The sequence below is a fragment of the Calliphora vicina genome, chromosome 5 (assembly GCF_958450345.1).
Source record: "Calliphora vicina chromosome 5, idCalVici1.1, whole genome shotgun sequence".
NCBI lineage: Eukaryota > Metazoa > Arthropoda > Insecta > Diptera > Calliphoridae > Calliphora > Calliphora vicina.
In genome coordinates, this window is record NC_088784.1 from 46,963,855 (window position 1) to 46,976,530 (window position 12,676).

A 12,676-nucleotide genomic window follows, 5' to 3' on the forward strand; every position below is an offset into this window, starting at 1 on the left:
TTGATATACCAGGGGGCAACTGTGATCATTCTTAGAAACTTGTTTTGGCGTCTTTGGATTTTTTCTACATTTGACGCTGAGGGCGTGCCCCATAACTGTATGCCATAACACCATATCGGTTTTATGATCATGTTATAAAGTAGAAGTTTACAATCTAAACTAAGCGTGGAGTTTCTGCCAATAAGCCAATTAATTTGAATTGATTTCAATTTCATTTGAGTCAACTTTGCATCTATATGACTTTTCCATGTAAGGCGACGATCGAGATGTATTCCGAGGTATTTCACTTCCGATTGTTGAATTATTGTTTGGTTATTGATATGAATAGGGGGGCATGATTCTCTACGCAATGTAAATGTAATGTGTGTACATTTTTGCTCGTTGACTTTAATTTTCCATTGTTTTAACCATTTTTCTAATTCAAATATGTGGTTTTGTAAGTAACGAGATGCTTCTTGAGGGTTTTCATGAATGCTTAGAATAGCAGTATCATCAGCAAATGTTGATGTATGAGTGCGATTGTTAGTTGGCATATCAGACGAATACATCAAATATAAAAAAGGTCCCAGGATACTGCCTTGGGGGACTCCAGCTTCAATGGGTTGTGCAGTACTTAAAAAGTTTCCCTCTTTAACCTTAAATGTTCGACCAGTTAAATAGCTTTCCAACAGCTTATGTGTGTTTGCCGGTAAATTTTGACTCAATTTGTATATTAATCCAGCATGCCATACCTTATCAAACGCTTGAGAGATGTCGATGAAGAGTGCAGAACAGTATTTCTTTTCTTCAAACGCTTTTCTCACCATATTTACAAGTCTATGGGTTTGTTCGATAGTACTGTGTTTTCTTCTAAATCCAAATTGATGATTCGGAATACAATTGTTTTCAGTTAACATCGGGTACAACTTGTTCATAAGTATCTTCTCAAATAGCTTTTATATATTAGACAATAGGCTGATGGGTCTGTATGATTCTATTTTTGTGTGATCTTTTCCCGGCTTGGGTATCATGGTAACCAGTGAAACCTTCCATTCTGGAGGATAATATTCAAGTCGTAATATAGCATTAAAAATAAAAAGAATTATTTTTATTGCTATCCGGGGTAGCTCCATAAGCATCTTGTTGCTGATCTTGTCCATACCAGGCGCTTTCTTGGGATTTAAATCAGCAATAGCATTTTCGATCTCTCGAATCTCAAAACGTAGGGGTACGGCTGCTCCAAAATGGGGTGCAACAGGTGGCAACTCAATTGCTTCGTTTGATGTGTTCGGTGTAAATACGTTTTTCAAATGATTAACAAACAGATTCCCTTTTTCAGTATCATTTCTTGCCCAATCACCACTTGAATTTCGCAAGGGGGGCTTACATATGACAGGTCTTTTAAGACTTTTTGTTGCTCGCCATAATGAGTAATCCGATTGCGGGGTTGCGTCCAGGCTTTCTAAATATTTATTTAATGATTCCATTTTTCGAAATTCCAAGAGCTTTTTAAGTCTTTTTACACAATCTTTAAGCTTCGATTTTAGTTGGGGGGATCTGTGCAATTGCCACTCTCTTCTAAAACTTCTTTTTTCATTTAAGAGCCGTTCGACATCTGCAGAATTAATTATATTATATCTGAATTGTCGGGGGGTTTGGGTAGCATGTTGAGCAGCCATTCTGAGATTTTTATCGAAATTGATAAGAGAGTGATCGATGTGTTCTGGTGTTCTTAGCTGTATGTTTTCCGAGCAATGTGTACTGAGGTATTTTTTATATTTGAGCCAATTTATTCTTGTGCCTGCCATCGCTAAATTACCAGTCGGGGATACAATTTCTAGGGGGCTCAATAAAGTAATAATAGTGGGTGAGTGATCTGAAGATAGTTCCAGCGAGGATTCAATTTGAATCATTTCTCTAGGGATATTTTTCATCACGCTAAAATCAATAACATCCGGTATTTTTCGTGGGTCAGTAGGCCAGTAAGTAGGTTGGCCGCTCGAAAGCACATGCAAACCCATTTTAGAAATTGAGTCGAACAAAACACGACCTTTAGGGGTAATCAGTCGTGATCCCCAGAATGTGTGCTTAGCATTATAATCGCCAGCAGCCAGGAAACGGCGGCCTAGTGATTTAAAAAATCTATTATATTGACTTTCTGTAATTGAGCATCTTGGGGGTGAGTATATCGATGAAATCACTAAGTTTCGATGAAAATCTTCATGACAGATTGTAGTAGCTTGAAGATAATCTTCGCAAAAATCACACATTAAGTAGTGTTTTATTCGAGCTTTTATTAAAATTGCCGAGCCTCCGCATGCTCTACCTCTGGGATCTTTGGTGTCATATATTACATATCCATTTATTCGAAAGGAACTTCTGGACGTCAAATGAGTTTCAGAAACCAGCATTACATCAATTTGTTGGTTTCTTAAAAAATATTCGAGTTCGTTTTTGTGTTGGCGTATGCCGTTTGCATTCCAAAAACATATTCTTACGCAGTTCATGGTCTGTTAAGCACAGCCTGCAATAACATTGATTGCATCTTAAGCATTTCTTGCATCATGTTCCTCATTGAGTTTGTAAAGTTATTTACCGATTGTACAAGAGTTTCTATTGTAGATTCTAGTCGGGTAAAACTGAAAATTGGCGTTTGCTCTCTTACCTCTGGGTTCATATTTTCGTTTTGGAGTTGACGGACTTGCGGCTGAGTTTGGTTGTTTCTAAGTATATTTGCATATGTTACTTTGTTGTCATATGTCTGTTGCAACGGGGGGTAGTTCAAATTGATGTTATTTAATGGCTGAGCGGGGAAAATCTTTGGTTTCTGGCTTTGTGATTTTTTAACAATTGAGTAGACAGGACAACCCCTGTAGTTTGCTGTGTGGTTACCTCCGCAATTTCTGCATTTTTTTATTTTAAGATCATTTTTAGATTTGTTACATTGGGATGTGTTATGCAACTCCCCGCAAATGACACATACTGGTGGCAATTTGCAATATGCCTTGGTGTGTCCATATTCTTGGCAATTCATACATTGAACGGAGCCAAATCGTTTGTGTGGTTCTTCTACCGTAATTTTACGATGCAATAAGTACTTCAAGTTATATATGGGATGTGTTTCATTTTTTTCAGGTTTATGTCACCGGGTTCAAGTTCAACACGGAAGAGTGGTTGGGGTATTTTTTTTCGCGATTTCTAATATTTATCACATTTTTTGTCTTATAGCCTTTATCTTCTAAGCTTTGCTTTATTCCGAGTGGTTCAACATTACAGTCAATACCCTTTATTACAACTTATAGACCCTTGCTTCCTTTCAGCTGATAAGTGTAAAAACTTTTGAGTTTCAAAATATGTTACAACCTTTCTATAATCGTTTTCACTATTGACCTGTATTTATGCTTTAAATAAGTTTTAGAAATTGGCCTTATATGGGGATTATGGTCAATTATAAAACGATTCACACACAATTTTTAGATGTGACATATTTATGATTGTAGTGTAATTAAATAATATTCATCCTCAGGGTAATGCTATAGCAGCAATAATATAATATAATTTTAATTTAACTATTAATTTTGAAAGGAATCCAAATAGCATTTCACAAATATTTAAAATTTGGTAGGTTTTGGTAGTTTTTAATCTGAAATTTGGTAGGAAAAATATTTTATGAGTGGCAACGCTGAACACATATGCAAACGAAATTACCCAATGTGACTAATATGCACATGACAACAACGAATACCCTAATTTACTTGCTTGTGTTGTTGTTTTATCCCAAGTGTTGTATTAAAATAAAAATCAACCAAAAACATTAATAGAATCTATAAAAATGTTTATAGAAAATAAAATTAATTTCAGACAGGCGATTGTTTGAAAATATTTTAGCAATAATTCTTTCTGTGAATAGTTCCAGAGATACCGAATTATTTCCAAAAAAAAAGTTTCTCAACCACTGTGGTATGTAAGATTCGGCAGCAATCTTACTTGTTTTATTATTTTGGAAAAGCCATTATCTGGTTGGTTAATACTTTGACAAACGCAAAATGGCGATATAATTTACAAATATTAAGTGGAAACCGGACGACGAAAATTGTCCCTAAGTTCTTTATAATCTTGTTTCCATATTTTATTGAGAATAGTTCAATAATACGATCAATAATTAAAAATGGTCGAACATTTTTAGTCGAGAATGAATTGATATTATGAACGCTCATATGTTTCGATAAAGCCTCACTTTATATGACATTTCTTTAGTTGTTTTCGAATCAATCTCAGGTTAAATGGGTATACTTACATATGTATGTATGTATATACCTTTGTACATAGAGAATTATACATAGAGACGAGACACTACGATTTGTCAAACAAAATTACAACAAAAAATACGTTTGATACAATAACAAAATACATTGACTAGCATGTATTTTGTTGTTGCGAGAGATAGGTTTTTGACAACAGACTTAGGTTTTTGACAATTACGTCTCGTCTCTATGTTACCCTATGCCTTTGTATTTACAAGTAAGTTTGTATCTATACATATATCTACCCTGCCAACAATTACTATCCAAAAAGTGTCCCAAACGTATCATCTTGAAGTTGAAACTCATCGAATATGATATCGCTTTCTTATCGTAATAGTGTCACAGTGCGGGAGAAAACGTGCCACGCATATGATACCTACCAATTCTATCCATTTAGTGTATTATTATTATTATATCTAAATTTATGTCTAAAAAGTGTCCAGAGAGAAGATAATGTTTCCAATTCTGCTTCTTGCATTAAAATGGAAATATTTTATTGCATTCCAGTTATGAAAACACTATGCATATACTTATTTACATTAAAAATAAATAAAATAATGATATAACTTAACTTAATACGACTTTAATTAAAAATTAGAGTATAAAAAATTATATAAAATATGTTTCACTAATTAATTGGAATACGTATTTATATTTAAAAAAAAAAAATCACTAGTTATTGCACTAACTCTATACCTTTAAAAAAAACTTTATTTATTGATAAACTTTTAACAAACACTTCAATTACAAATATAATTTAAATGAAATTATTTAATAAAACTTTATTTATCATTATTTAATTTGAACTTAAGTTAAAACACACACTTTTTATTTAACACAACCGATGATTTTAAAATTCATAATTATACTGAGTATTGTCACGTTCTTCTTCTTTCTTTTAAAATGTAAACAGTAAAAAGTCGGTATTAATGTAATTTGTTATTGTAAAATTTGTCACTAACCAAAAATAATATTCTTTTGTATACTAAAATGGATCGTTTTTTTATCATAATGTACTTTTTAATATTATCTATTAAGTTAATTTTTAGGGATCTTTGTTTGTAACTAAAATGTACTTTAAGATGAGCATTAATCGATAGTAATGTAATTTGTTTTTGTAAAATGTTTTTTATATGCTGAGTAACATTTTTGCGACACAAAAGAGACACATTTTAGTATATATATCGAAAATATAACTTCCAATTGCTGGCAGGGTAGTACATATCTATATTCCTATCCATGTATGTGTATTAGAGTGTCCCAAAAAAATTTTTTTTGGAATTTCGGAACGCATACCCTCTAATTTTTTTTTATATATATAAAACTATAGTTAAATATGAAATTTTGTCTTTCTATCATGATTGTAACCAGTGCCGACTTGCGATTTAGTTTTGTGAGGCATTTACAAGGGGAAAAAATGCAATTTTTTCAGTTTTTGTAAAAATTTTGCCATTAAATAATTACTTTTGCAATTTAATTTAAAAGAATCGATATGTGTACGTAATTGTCGTTCTAATAAGACATAAAATTGGTTAAAAAATTTTAAAGTTATTAAAAAATCGCCATGCCATTAACGTGTCTCAGGCCACTAGAACAGGAAACGTAGGAACAAAATTAACATATTTGAGAAATATTAAAATAAGAGCTTATTTTTACTTAAAATATATACATATTTACTTGTATATAAGTTTTTGTCTTCGTAGGATACCGTTAACCTATTCGCAGGTATGACCAAAAAAAAATATTTTTTTTAACGGCAGTTTCAAAACTCCAATTTCAAATTTTTAAAAAATTTTTTAAACAAATTTCAGAATTTGTCGATCATCATTTTTTTTAACGGCAGTTTCAAAACTCCAATTTCAAATTTTTAAAAAATTTTTTAAACAAATTTCAGAATTTGTCGATCATCAAAAATATTTTTTTTAACGGCAGTTTCAAAACTCCAATTTCAAATTTTTAAAAAATTTTTTAAACAAATTTCAGAATTTGTCGATCATCATTTTTTTTAACGGCAGTTTCAAAACTCCAATTTCAAATTTTTAAAAAATTTTTTAAACAAATTTCAGAATTTGTCGATCATCAAAAATATTTTTTTTAACGGCAGTTTCAAAACTCCAATTTCAAATTTTTAAAAAATTTTTTAAACAAATTTCAGAATTTGTCGAATTTATTGTCAACATAAAAGGGAATACAAATGTGAAAAAATTATTTCAATACCTCCTATAGTTTTTCCGTACCTGCGGTTTAAATTTAACGATTTTCGCCATATTTTGGCGAATGAGCTGAATTTCCTTACTGTTATGATTTTTAAGTAAAAGCTATTCAGAATATTATAGTCCATGTAATTTTAAATATAGTCTGAAAGTTTTACTAAAATCGGAAAACGTCAACCCTTAAATCGAGAAGGTCAAAGGTCAAATTTTTCAATATTTGGAATTTCTCATGGAAAAATAGCGAAATCTTATATATTTTTGGTCCGATTTTGATGAAACTCAAGAAAAGTATAACATGAAGTCTAGTATTTATAATAATAGCACAAAAATTAAAATTAACCCTTAATAGCACTTGGGGTTAAAAAGACAATCAGCTTTTAAAATCACGAAAAACACATTCGATATGAATGGTGCTAACTTTAATGTTTTTCAGATTTAAGTAAACTCAATCATTAAAATTGTTTTTTAAATTTAATAAATCAAAAGTACACTAAAGGGTTAAAATCAATTTTATTATTCAAAAATCCTCAATAAAATATTAATTACGTTATTAAAGCAAAAATCAGGTATAAATACAATATTTTGCCGTCTGAAAAATGTGTTGTCAAAATTGAACAAAATTGTGAACATTTTTCTAAATGGCTTCGTAATACTATTTTCTAATACACAACACAATATTTTAAAGTTTGTTTCCTATAAAAAATCAAATTTTCATCAGCACTATTGAAATGTACCATTTTTTAATGGTTTTAGAAGTTTGCGGTAATTTTAACCCCAAGTGCTATTAAGGATTAATTTTAATTTTTGTGCTGTTATTATAAATACTAGACTTCATGTTATACTTTTCTTGTGTTTCATCAAAATCGGACCAAAAATATATAACATTTCGCTATTTTTCCATGAGAAATTCCAAATATTGAAAAATTTTACCTTCTCGTTTTAAGGGTTGACGTTTTCCGATTCGCTAAATTTAAATCGCAGGTACGGAAAAACTATAGGAGGTATTGATATAATTTTTTCACATTTTTATTCCCCATTATGTTGACAATAAATCCCCAAGTGATGATCAACAAATTATAAAATTTGTTTTACAAAATTTTTAAAAATTTTAAATTGGAGTTTTGAAACTGCCGTTAAAAAAAATATTTTTTTTGGTCATACCTGCGAATAGGTTAACGGTATCCTACGAAGACAAAAACTCATATACAAGTAAATATGTATATATTTTAAGTAAAAATAAGCTCTTATTTTAATATTTCTCAAAATATGTTAATTTTGTTCCTACGTTTCCTGTTCTAGTGGCCTGAGACACTGTTGCATTTTTTCCCCTTGTAAATGCACCACAAAACTAAATCACAAGTCGGCACGGGTTACAATCATGATAGAAAGACAAAATTTCATATTTAACTATAGTTTTATATATATAAAAAAATTAGAGGGTATGCGTTCCGAAATTCCAAAAAAAATTTTTTTTGGGACACTCTAATGTGTATGCATTAAAGCACATTCTGTCAACAATATGATTAATTTTGTCCATTAGCTTCGATTTTGTGTAATGAGTACAGCAAAAGATATGCAATGCAATTGACAATTTTAATTAGATTCATTGTCATTTGATGCAAGACTGTATGTAGTAAGTATTATTATGTACAATGTATGTATGTATTTATTGATGTTTGTGCATTCGACATATATGTAGGTATAGTGCATCGTAGATTTCTTTGGAAGACATGTTGGCGACTGAAACGACATATTTGGATGTATTGCCATTTCTAGAATTGATGATATCTATGAAATCATACGGAGATAATCGGAACAACGGAGCGTTTTTCTTCCAAACTAATGCCATTGGAATGTCACCATCTTCATTGGGGAACAATAACAGTGATAGACATCATCGTTGTTATGTGTAGTAATTGTTATAATTTTTATGTTTTGTTTTCTATTTGCCGTTGTTGTATTTTGTGTGTGTCTGTTCAGTTTTTACGTACCATGCTGGCTCAAATGTGTAGTCAATGCACGTGGCTCAAGTATTTTTCTGTATTAGGACAATTGTAAATACCAGCATTGTACGAGAATCACTACATACGGACGTAAAGTGGTGGATAGACCATAAATACGACAACGTTATTCTCTACCTTTTCACACAAATACATACCAAAGCAACCAAAACGGTCGAAGATTTCAACTTTAGCTCAATTTTTTCATAAATACATAATTATATATTATTTACACATTTCATTGCTTTAGCACTCGAAATAATAAAAATGAGATAAACTCTAATTTTTCGCATGTTGCGAGAAATCATCATATCAACTTGTAATATTTTATCAAGCGAGTAGGGTGGACACATATACATTAGAGTGGGTCAATTTTTATCTCGACAAAGCGGTTATCAAAATCGTAATCTACGATGAATTCTAAGAAGGTGCAAATAAATTTGTAAGTTCCAAAACTATAATACGATTTTAATAAAATTTCTCACGACTATCAGGTATGTTCTGCAAATCACATTTTATAAAAGTGGTTTGAAATCACATAAAAGGTGTTCTGTAGTGCGATTCACTATGCTTTTTAAACCAGAATTGTTTCGTTTAAAAATGTTAACCACAAAATTAACCATTTTGCTATTCACTAACACTTTAAACGATATCTGCTGGCGTTTAAATACAGCTGTTTCAGTCAGCTGTTATTTTTAGCAAAACAAATTGTGGTTTATTAACACCAGCATTTTTGGTGTGGTTTAATAAGTTTAGAAAAGTGTTTATCGTGTAATATAATGGCTTCGAAGTATATAGCCTATAATTTATTTGATAATGAGCCTGCCACTGGTTGGCCGCTTTAACCGCCCCGCCAAGACAATTAAGGGCATTCGACAATTCGCTCCACTTCTTGTCGCACACCAATTTTCCGAGGAGCTTTTTAAATTTGCCGCCAGCAAGTCCCGGGTTGTTTATCATGAAGTCAACCACGTGACTTAGCTGCTCGGCAGACGCTCGGCTTCTTTTAGTGGAAGTACTAGCCATTCTAAAATCATTTTATTTTAGAATGGCAACAAAATTTTACAAAAAAGTTATTTGTTTTGTTTTTTTTTTATTCTTCTTTGTTCTTTTCTCCTATTTTTACATTTCGCTTGGCAGAGTTGCCACGTAATATCAATTTGAAAACAGAGAAATATAAAACTGTTTACCATGGTTAAAAATAAGTTAGTGAATCACAAAGTGGTTAGTGCAAACATCTGAATGTGTGGTTAAAGTTAACACCTGATAAAGTGTTAAAAGTTAGTGAATCGCACTACTGAGCACATAATTTTGTGATTTTAAAACGTTCAACAAAGTCACTAATGTTTTCAAATCACTTGGTTATTTCTGCGGCTATTGCATGGAAAATATTAAAATAAATTATTTAAATAAATTAAACAATATGTCCTTTATTAATTTTCTTATAGAATTACTTGTTTTATTAAAAAAACACTTAAAATTTAATAAAAATCTAGAGACACATTTTCTGCTGTAAAAAGTTTATTTGCTTTTGTGATTTCTTTTGTGGTTTCAGGTTTGTTTTCAGTTGTCAGCTGTTTATGATTTTCGAAAATACATGGAAGCTTGCCAGACTAAAATGTTTTAATGTTTGTCTAAAATATGTTCAATATCTTTAAATTAATTATAGAATTCGTCATAAAATTTATAATATTTGTTAGATTATATTATAAGTTATCAATATGCGTTAAGTTTTTTGCGCTAATTGGAAAAAAAATGCAACAAAGTTGAAGCAAGTGGTAACCAAAAGCAATTGTGTACTGTGGCAGCTTTGCTGTTTTGTTTTCTTTTTGACATAGTGGTTGAGCTTGCGCCATAGTTTTTGCAAAATTTTTATAAAATGTAATTCCATTCTTTTTAATTCAATTAAAGATATAACAGAAGCTCCAGGCATTTTTTTATTTTCACTTTAATATTTCTACAAAATTATTTGCAAAACAAAACATTTAAAATAAACGAATCAGCTGTTTTCTTGTGCTTTCGAAAATTTAAAATCACACCGAAAAATACAATAACAGTGTGATTTACAGAACATATGTGATTTGAAATCACGTGGATTACAGAACATACCTGTATAGAGCTTAAGTTTTAAATCCGGACTTTCAACATTAAGGTGGGCGGAGCCTCATGGCCCCAAATTGGGGTGTCTCGTGTATATTAAAAATTATGACAAATTTTTATTCTCTATCCGATTTGTAAGAATTGTACATATGTAGAATCTACAAGAAGAGAGCTACAAAACATATTACTATAACTATATTTTATCTTTAATGGTTTACGAGATATTCACCATTGAAATTTAAAATTTTATGTTCCAAATTTCTCCCGGTTTTTATCAAATATATATTTTTTAATTAACAACTAATTTATTAGTATCATAAGGAAAAAATTATTTAAAAATTGATACCAAGTCAAAAGTTATGTGCACTTAAATTAAAACAATTTGAAAAAGTATTTTTTTCCCATTTTTTTTTCGAAAAAAGGTACTTACATTAATCTTTAGTTATACAGAAAATAAAAACAAAATAAATAATGCGATTATATTTTTCTCAACGGTAAGATTTTGGGAAGTACTTTAGAAGAAAAATAATTTCAATATTTGTATAAGTGCTTGGTCAAGAGCCTTCCGAAGTAGACCTATTTTTTATATAAATTTTAAATTTATGCTAAATTTTCTCTAATAGCATAGCTGCTTTCAGTATAGTGTAGTTTATTGATAATCTCCGCCATTTGCAAAGATTCATCTTTTTTGCCATTCTTTCCTTTCGAACAATCCCAAACATAGTCAAGTTTCTTAAAAGGCTTAATAAAATGTTAGTATATTTAAACAAAAATATAAAATACGAAAGGAAAATTTTCGCGTTAAAAATGGGAAGCTCGGTTTTGATTTTAGACCAATGGTTTCTTCGGCAAACATTCTTAGAATTCATCGTAGATTACGATTTTGATAACCGCTTGTTGCATTTTTTTGGCTCCATACAAATTGACCCACTCTAATATACATATATGTATAAAATATATGTAAACACTGTTGTGTGCCACAATGTCTGGTGCTTTTCTGTATATTCGCGTTAGTATGTACCTACCTATGCCTATGTTTTTAACAGCCTACTTTATCATTACGCCAGACTACATACATACATATATTCTTAACTGGTTGGCAGTTCACACATTTTGTATTTAATAGGAATTGCTGTTTTTTTGTAGGCAGAAATACGATTCAACTCAAATCCTCATGAGAAATTATATTTCTTTCATTCTATGGAAAAAAAAAACTTGAGCGAATAGGACGTAACAAAACTTCTTCTAGGGTCGAAATTATAAAGTTTCTCTATAATATGACAGGTAATTTTTGTATTTTGAAATTTTAAACTTCATACATATTCTGAGTCCTCGTGAAATCTATGTTATGTCCGCCTGTCTGTAAAAACACGCTCAATTACGAAATATATACTATATGAAATACTATAATAACATATGACTTTTTATTTACATTGAAGAACTTCAGGCCCTATTAGCTTAAGAAAACTCGATCAATATAAGAATAAATTAATATCTTTAATACCAACTTAGCTTTACAATCGCCAATTGCGGGGAAACGGGGGTTAATTTATAACTACACCCAGAGAAAAAATATAGTTGTTCATGTTTACTGTAACCATTTCAACATTGTAACAAGTTTTTTAACGATATTATAGTCACAGTTACTATATATGGTTACAGTAAACAAGTAATTGTTTGTGACAACCATTTTTATGATAAATCATTATATCATAATATGTTTTCCTCATATTATGATATCCATAAGTCGAGAGCAACATAATATACAGTGGTAGCCACCAATTTAAGACAAATACTTCAATTTTTTTCATCAACTGAATTTTAAGTGTGATAGAGTCAAAATAAAAGGACCTCTAAGGGTATGAAATTTATTATTAATGTTTCTAGTTTCTGAAAAATGTTTGGAAAAATCGGTAAAACATATATGGACAAAGATATGTGGAAATACGTTGACCCACCTCAGCGAACATCCGCTGGTTATAACATGATATGACCGAAACTAATGGAACTAAAAATACGAAATTTGGTCCGAATATTTTATAATAATAAAAATATAATGATATAAATGTGAGAAAATATG